Source organism: Chlorocebus sabaeus, chromosome X, assembly GCF_047675955.1.
Source record: "Chlorocebus sabaeus isolate Y175 chromosome X, mChlSab1.0.hap1, whole genome shotgun sequence".
Classification (NCBI taxonomy): Eukaryota; Metazoa; Chordata; class Mammalia; order Primates; family Cercopithecidae; genus Chlorocebus; species Chlorocebus sabaeus.
The window spans coordinates 107430677-107439055 of record NC_132933.1 but is presented as its reverse complement, the minus strand read 5'-3'; the positions used below and the strand labels follow the sequence as shown (position 1 = coordinate 107439055).

The following is an 8379-nucleotide window of genomic DNA, read 5'->3' as shown; positions in this document are numbered from 1 at the left end:
ATACAATTCTGTTATATATAGAGATATACAGTTGATGCTATGGATTGAATTGCATCTCCTACTCCCACCCAAAAGAAGATATGTTGGAGTTCTAACCCTCAGAATGTGACCTTATTTGGAAACAGGATCACAGCAGATGGAATTAGTTAGGATGAGGTCATACTGGGCCCCTAATCCAATATTACTGGTTTTCTTGTAAGAAGACAGCCACATAAAGACAGAGACACACAGGGAGAATGTCATCTGACCAAGGAAGCAGAGACTGGAGTGATGTAGCTGCAAGCCAAGGAATGTCAAGGATTACTGGCAAACCACCAGAGGCTAGGAAGAGGTAAGGAAGAATTCAAAGAAGAGAACATGGCCCTGCCAACACCTTGATTTTGGACTTCTTCCAACCAGAACTGGGAGACAACAAATTTTTGCCATTTTAAGTCACTCAGTTTGTGGTACAGTATTTTTTTTTTTTTTTTTTTTATAGCAGTCCTAGGAAACTAATACAGTCCATGATTGCCATAGTTTGGATGTTTGTCCCTACAAACCTCATAGTAAAATTTGATGACCAATATTGGCAGTGGGGCCTAATGGGAGGTGTTTGAGTCATGGAGGTGGATCCCTCATGAACAGAGTAATGCCCTTGGTTTTAGGGATGAGAGTTCTCACTTTTATTAGCTCTAATGAGAGCTGGTTGTTAAGAACCTGACACATCCTCTCACTCTCTCTTGCCTCCTCCCTCCTTTTTAAAACTTTTAATTTTTAATTTTTGTGGGTACATAATAGGTGTATATATTCATGAGTTATACGAGATATTTTGATACAGGCATGCAAAGCATAATAATAAAATCAGGGCAAATAAGCTATCCATCGCCTCAAGCATTTATCCTTTGTATTTGAAACAATCCCATTATATACTTTCAGTTATTTTAAAAAGTACAATTAAATTATTTTTTACTATAGTCACCCTATTGTCTTAGCAAATACTAGATTCATTTTTCTAACTATTTTTCTGTACCCATTAACTACCTCTCATGCCTCCCCCATCCCCCATCTACCCTTCTCAGCCTCTGGTAGCCATCCTTCTACTCTCTATCTCCATGAGTTCAATTGTTTTAATTTTTGGCTCCCACAGATTAGTGAGAAAATGCACTGATTGTCTTTCTGTGCCTGGCTCATTTCACTTAACATAATGAACTCCAGTCCCACCCATGTTGTTACTAATTACAGGATCTCATTCTTTTTATGGCTGAATAATCTACATTGTGTATATCTGCCACATTTTCACTATCCATTCATCTATTGATGGGCATTAAGTTTGCTTCCAAATCTTGACTATTGTGAAGAGTGCTGCAATAAGCATGACAGTGCAGGTATTTCTCCAACATACTGGTTTCCTTTCTTTTGGAGATATACCTAGGAGTGGAATTGCTGGATTATATGGTAGCTCTATTTTTAGCTTTTTGAGGAACCTCCAAACTGCTCTCCATAGTGGTTGAACTAATTTACCTTCCCACCAACAGTGTATGAGTGTATGAGGGTTCCTTTTTCGCTACATTCTCATCATCTTTTTTTTTTTTTTTTTTTTTTTTTGCCTGTGTTTTGGATAAAAGCCATTTTAACTGGGGTGAGACAATATCTCATTGTAGTTTTAATTTGCGCTTCTCTGACGATCAGTGATGTTGAGTGCCTTTTCATATACCTGATTGCCATTTGTATGTCTTCTTTTGAGAAATGTCTATTCAAATCTTTGGCCCACCTTTAAAATCGTATTACTAGTTTTTTTCCTATAGAGTTGTTTGAACTCCATAAATACTCTGATTATCAATCCCGTGTCAGATGGGTAGTCTGCAAATATATTCTACCATTCTGTGGGTTGTTCCTTCACTTTGTTAATTATATCCTTTGCTGTGCAGAAGGATTTTGGCTTGATGTGATTCCAATTTGTCCGTTTTTGCTTTGGTTTTCTATGCCTGCAGGTTATTGCTCAACATATCTTTGCCCAGTCCAATGTCCTGGAGGGTTTCCCCAATGTTTTCTTGTAGTAGTTTCATAGTTTGACATCTTAGATTTAAGTCTTTAATCCATCTTGACTTGATTTTTGTATATGGTTAGAGACAGTGGTCTGGTTTCATTAATCTGCATAAGGATATCCAATTTTTCCAGCACCATTTATTGAAGAGATTATCTTTGGCTACTATAGCTCTGTACTATAATTCGAAATCACGTAATGTGATTCCTTCAGTTCCTTTCTTTGGGCTTAGGATAACTTTGACTATTCTAGGTCTTTTGTAGTTCCACATAAATTTTGGACTTTCTTTCTGTTTGTGAAGAAAGTCATTGGTATTTTGATAGGGACTGCATTAAATCAAGATTCCTTTGGGTAGTATGGACATTCTAACAATATTGAGTCTTCCAATCCATGAGCATGGAATATCATTCCAGTTTTCTTGTGTCCTCTTTGATTTCTTGCATCAATGTTTCATACTTTTTAATGTAGGAATCTTTAACTTCTTTGATTAATTTAATTTCTAGGTATTTAATGTTATTTATAGTTACAGTAAAAAGGATCACTTTTTAAAAATATCTTTTTCAAATTGTTTGCTGTTGGCATGTAAAAATGCTACCAATTTTTGTATGTTGATTTTGTATCCTGAAACTTTACCAAATTGATCATTTCTAATAGTTTTCTTGTGGAGTCTAGGTTTTTCCAAATATAAGATCATATCTTCTACAAACAAGGATAATTTGACCTTCTCCTTTCCAATTTGAATGCCTTTTATTTCCTTCTCTTGTCTGATCGCTCTAGCTAGGACTTCCAGTACTATGTTGCACAACAGTGGTGAAAGTGGACATCCTTGTCATGTTCCCGATCTTAGAGGAAAGGCTTTCAGTTTTTCCCCATTCAGTATGATAATAGCTTTGGGTCTTTCATATATAGCTTTTATTATGTTGAGATATGTTCCTCATATATCCAGTTTTTTTGAGGGTTTTTATCATGAGGGGATGTTGAACTTTATCAAATGATTTTTGGCATAAATTGAAATGATTGTATGATCTTTGTCTTTCATTCTGTTGATATATCACATTGATTGATTTGTGTATGTTGAACCATCCTTGCACTCCTGAGATAAATTCCACTTGGTCATTAATGTGTTGTTTAATTCAGCTTGTTAGTATTTTGCTGAGGATTTTTACATCAATATTCATAAGTAATATTGGCCTGTAGTTTTATTTTTTTATGCATCTTTGTCTGGTTTGGGTATCATGGTAACACTGGACTCACAGAATCAGTTTGAAAGTATTCCCTTCTCCGCTATTTTTTGGAATAGTTTGAGTAGAATTGTTATTAGTTCTTTAAATATTTTCAGTGAAGTCATCAGGCCCTAGGCTTTTCTCTGCTGGAAGCCTTTTGATTATGTCTTTTGATTATGGTCTATTCAGGTCTGGGATTTCCTCATGGTTCAATCATGGTAGGTTGTATGTGTCTAGGAATTTTTCTATTTCCTCTAGATTTTCCAATTTATTGGCATATAGTTGTTCACAGTACCCACTAACAACCCTTTGAATTTCTGCAGTATTGGTTGTAATGTCTCCTTTTTCATCTCTGATTTTATTTACTTGAATTTTCTTTTTTTTTTTTCTTAGTCTGGTAAAGGTTTGTGAATTTTGTTTAATTTTTCAAAAAGCCAATTTTTGGTTTCATTGATTTTTTTATGTTGTTTTTTTCATTTCAATTTTACTTATTTCTGGTCCAATCTTCATTATTTATTTTCTTCTATGAATATTGGATTTGGTTAACTATTGCTTTTCTAGTTTATTAAGATGCATTGCTAGGTTGTTTATTTGATGGTTTTCTCCTTTTTTAACAGAGGCACTTATAGCAATAGACTTCCTTGATAGTATTGCTTTTACCTGTGTCCCATAGGTTTTTGTATGTTGTGTTGCCATTATAATTTCCTTCAAGAAATTTTTTAGTTTTCTTCTTAATTTCTTCATTGACCCACTCGTCATTCAGGAGCATATTGCTTAATTCCCACATGTTTGTATAGTTTGCAAAATTCCTCTTGTTACTGATTTCTACTTTTATTCCACTGTAGTCAGGGAAGATGCTTGATATTATTTCAATTTTGTTGAATGTCTTAAGATTTGTTTTGTGAGCTAACATGTGATGTGTCCTTAAGAATGAGGAAAAGAATATGTATTCTGCAGCTGTTGGATGAAATGGTCTATAAATATCTATTAGATTCATTTGGCCTATAGTGCAGATTACATCTAATATTTATTTGTTGATTGTCTCTCTGGAAGATCTGTCCAATTCTAAAAGTGGGGTGTTGAGGTCTCCAGCTGTTATAATATTGGTGTCTATCTGTCTTTTTCACTCTAACAATATGTGCTTTATATATCTGGGTGTTCCAGGTCTGGATGCATATATATTTACAATTGTTATATCCTCTTGCTGGATTGACACCTTTATCATCATATAGTGACTTTCTTTACATCTTCTTACAGTTTTTGCCTTGAAATCTATTTTGTCTGATGTAAGTATAGGTACTCATACTCTATTTTGATTTTCGTTGGCATGACATGTCTTTTTCCATCTCTTCACTTTCAGTCTTTGTGTGTCTTTATAAGTATTCCTTTTAGGCAACAGATCACTGGATACTTTCTTGTTCATCCATTCACCCACAGTATGTCTTTTGATTGGAGAGTTTAGTTCATTTACATTCAATGTTATAATTGATAAGTAAGGACTTATTCCTGCCATTTTGTTATTTGTTTTGTGGTTGCTTTGAGATCTTTTTCTTCCTCTTTTGTTTCTTTCTGCCTTCCTTTTAGTGAGGGTGATTTTCTCTGGTGATTAATTTAGTTTCTTCTTTTTTATTTTTTGTGTGCCTGCTGTATGTTTTTTGGTTTGAGGTTAACATGAGGCTTGCAAATACTATTTTATAACCCATTATTTAAACAGCTTAACACTGTCTCTGTAAAACAACAGATGAGCAAGGAAAAAGAAAACTAGTATAAACTCTATACCTTAGCTTTGTCTCCCTGATTTTTTTAACTTTTTATTGTTTCTATTTATATCTTGTTGTACTGTTTATGTCTTGAAAAGTTGTTATAGTCATTATATTTGGTTGGGTCATCATTTAGTCTTTCTATTTAAGAATAGTTTACACATGACAGTTACAGTATTATAATATTCTATGTTTTTCTATGCACTTACTATTACCAGTGAACTTTGTACCTTCAGATAATTTCTTATTGCTCATTAACGTTTTAATCTGCCTGACTGAAGTACTCCTTTTAGCACTTCTTGCAGGACTGGGTGTGTTAAAATCCTTCAGCTTTTTTTTCTTTTTTTGTCTGGGAAAGTTTTAATTTCTCCTTCATGTTTGAAGGATGTTTTTGCTAGACATACAATTGTAGGACAATTGTAGGATAATTTTTTCCCCCCTGCAGCACTTTAAATATGTCTTGCTACTCTCTCCTGCCCTGTAAGGTTTCCACTGAAAAGCCTTCTGCCAGATGTATTGGAGTGCCATTGTACGTGATTTATTTCTTTTCTCTCCCTCCTTTTAGGATCCTTCCTTTATGCTTTACTTTTGACAGTTTGATTATTGAATTCCTGGAGGTAGTCTTGTTTGGGTTAAATATGCTTGGTATTCTATAACCTTCTTTTGCTTGGATATTGATGTCTTTCTCCAGGTTTCTGACATTCTGTTATTATCCCTTTGAATAAACTTTCTATATCTATCTCTTTCTCTACCTCCTCTTTAAGGCAAATAACTCTTAGATTTGTTCTTTTGAGGCTGTATTCTAGATCTTGTAGGCATGCTTTATTCTTTTTTCTTCTTTTTTCTCCTCCTTCTCTGTATTTTCAAATAGCTTGTTTTAAGGCTCACTGATTCTTTCTTCCACTTGGTCAATTCTGCTATTAAAAGACTCCAATGCATCTCCTCTCTGTCAATTGCGTTTTTCAGCCCGTAATTTCTACTTGTTACTTTTTGTTTTGATCTCTTTGTTGAATTTATCTAATGGAATTCTGAATTCCTTCTGTGTGATTTCTTGATTTTTTTTTTTTTTTTTAGTTTCCTCAAAACAGCTATTTTAAGTTCTCTGTCTGAAATGCCACATATCTTTCTTTCTCCAGGATTGGTCCCTGGTACCTTATTTAGTTCATTTATTGAGATCATGTTTTCCTGGATGGTCTTGATATTTGTAGATGTTTATCTGTGTCTTTGCATTGAAGAGTTAGGTATTTATTGTAGTCTTTGCCATCTGGGCTTCTTTGCCCCATTATTCCTGGGAAGGCTTTCTAGAGATTCTAAAGGACTTCAGTGTTGTGATCTAAGCCTCACCTGCTTTGGGGCACACCCCAAGCCCAATAACGCTGTGATTCTTGCAGACTTGTAGAGGTACTGTCTTGATAGTCTTGAAAATATTTCAAAACAATTATCTGAATTACCAGGCAAAGACTCTTGGTCTTTTCCTTTACTTTCTCCCAAACAAAACAAATGGATCCTGTTTCTCTGTTCTGAGCCACTGGGAGCTGGGGTGGAGTGACACAGGTAAACTTGTGGCCACCATCACTAGTACTGTGCTGGGTCAGACCTGATGCCAGCATAGCACTGGGTCTCACCCATGGCCCACTGAAACCACTCCCTGGCTACTGTCTATGTTTTCTCAAGGCCTTGGGGCTCTATAATCAACAGATGTCAAAGCCTACCAGGCCCATGTTCTTCCTTTCAGGGAGACAAGTTCCTTCAGATCCTGGATGGGTCTAGAGGCGCCATCTGGTAACCAGGGACTAGAGTCAAAAACCTAAAAAGTCTGTCTGGTGTTCTATTGCACGGCAGCTGAGCTGACACTCAAACCACAAGGTGCAGTCTTTCCCACTCTTCCTTCCCATTTCCAAAGGCAGAGGAGCTCCACCCAACAGCCAATGCCACCACAGGCCTGTGGAGAGTACTGCCAGACTACCATTAATGTTCTCTTAAGGCTCAAGGGCTCTTCAGTCAGCTCGTGATGAATGCTGCCTGGCCTTGGAATCACCCTTCATTGCATTGGGCTTCCCTCAGGCCCAGGTCAGGTTCAGAAATGCCATCCAAGAGCCAAGTCCTAGAATCAGAGACCCCAGGTATCTGCTTGATGGTCTACCCACTGTGGCTGAGTTGGTACTTAAGGTGCAAGACAATGTCCCCTTTACCTTTCCCTCCTCTTTTCTCAAGCAGAAGGAGTCTTACCCCACAGCCACCAGAACTGGGAATACACTGAGTTTCACCTGAAGCCAGCAAGTGTCAGAGTGTCACCCAAGGCCCATGTTGTACTACCTGGGTATCGCTGCTGTTTATTCAGGGTCCAAGGGCTCTTCAGTTAGCAGGTGGTGAATTCTTCAAGACTGAGTCTTTCCCTTCAAGTTAGTGGGTTCACTTCAGGCAAAGGGTGTGTCTAGATGTGTCAGCCAGGAACTAAGGCCTGGAAAGGGTGACTTATGGATCTCATTGGTGCCCTATCCTACTGTGGCTGAACTGGTATTCAAGGTGCAAGACAAAGGCCTCCAAACTCTTCCCTCTCCTATCCTCACACAGAAGGAAGGGGTCTTTTTTGGAGCCACAAGCTTTGAAACCTGGGGTTAGGGGAGGGGTGAGGCCAGCACTCCTTTAGCCGCCCAAATTTGTGTCTTAGGAGGTCACATGCCCCCTCAGTCCACTGGCTCTGGGCCCAGTTCAGTACTAGGACTCATCTAAGAGTTGTAGTCCTTGTGGCCTAGATAACTTTTCAAGTTTAGGTCCCCAGAGCACTTTACCCCATGATGGCAAGACCTATACATAGGACCTCAAGCTCTGACAGTTGGCATCAGGGATTTTCCTCTGACTAGGACTGATTTAAATACTCCCTCCATGGACAGGTGTCAGTTGAGTTTGTGCTGGTTTTGCTTTCTGCTATAGCAGAACAGCACTGAGTTCATTGCCACACAGTTGCTGTACTCTCCCTGTCCCCAGCACATGCAATCACTCTCTTGTCCATGCCACCACTGCTCAGGGATGGGGAAGGCGTGTTGGTGGTGATTGCAGACTCCTTTTGTTATCTTTTCAGCACCTCTTTCAGTGCTATGAAGTTGAAACAAGGTACTATGAGTGCTCTCCTGATTTTTCTTTCTTATGAAGGATTTTTTTTCATGTACATAGTTGTTAAATTGGTGTCCTTGCAGGGGTATAATTGGTAAAGGCTTCAACGCCATCATCTTGCTCTGTCTCCTGCTTCTTTTCTTGGCATGTGATCTTGGCACACATCGGCTTCCCTTCAACTTCCTCCATGAGTGGAAGCAGTACAAGACCCTCACAAGATGCAGATGCTCAATCTTGAGCTTTCCAGCTATCCAGTGTC

At 37.8% G+C, this 8379-nt stretch overlaps 1 long non-coding RNA gene across 1 annotated transcript in view; it reads left to right on the top strand.

Annotated features, from left to right (window-relative positions):
- The first annotated feature begins 236 nt into the window (after positions 1-236).
- LOC140710789 (uncharacterized) overlaps positions 237-8379 on the top strand; it is a 197844-nt gene continuing 189701 nt past the window's right edge. The window contains exon 1 of the long non-coding RNA XR_012091855.1: positions 237-331. This is a non-coding gene — a long non-coding RNA (uncharacterized lncRNA). The remainder of the gene's footprint in view (positions 332-8379) is intronic.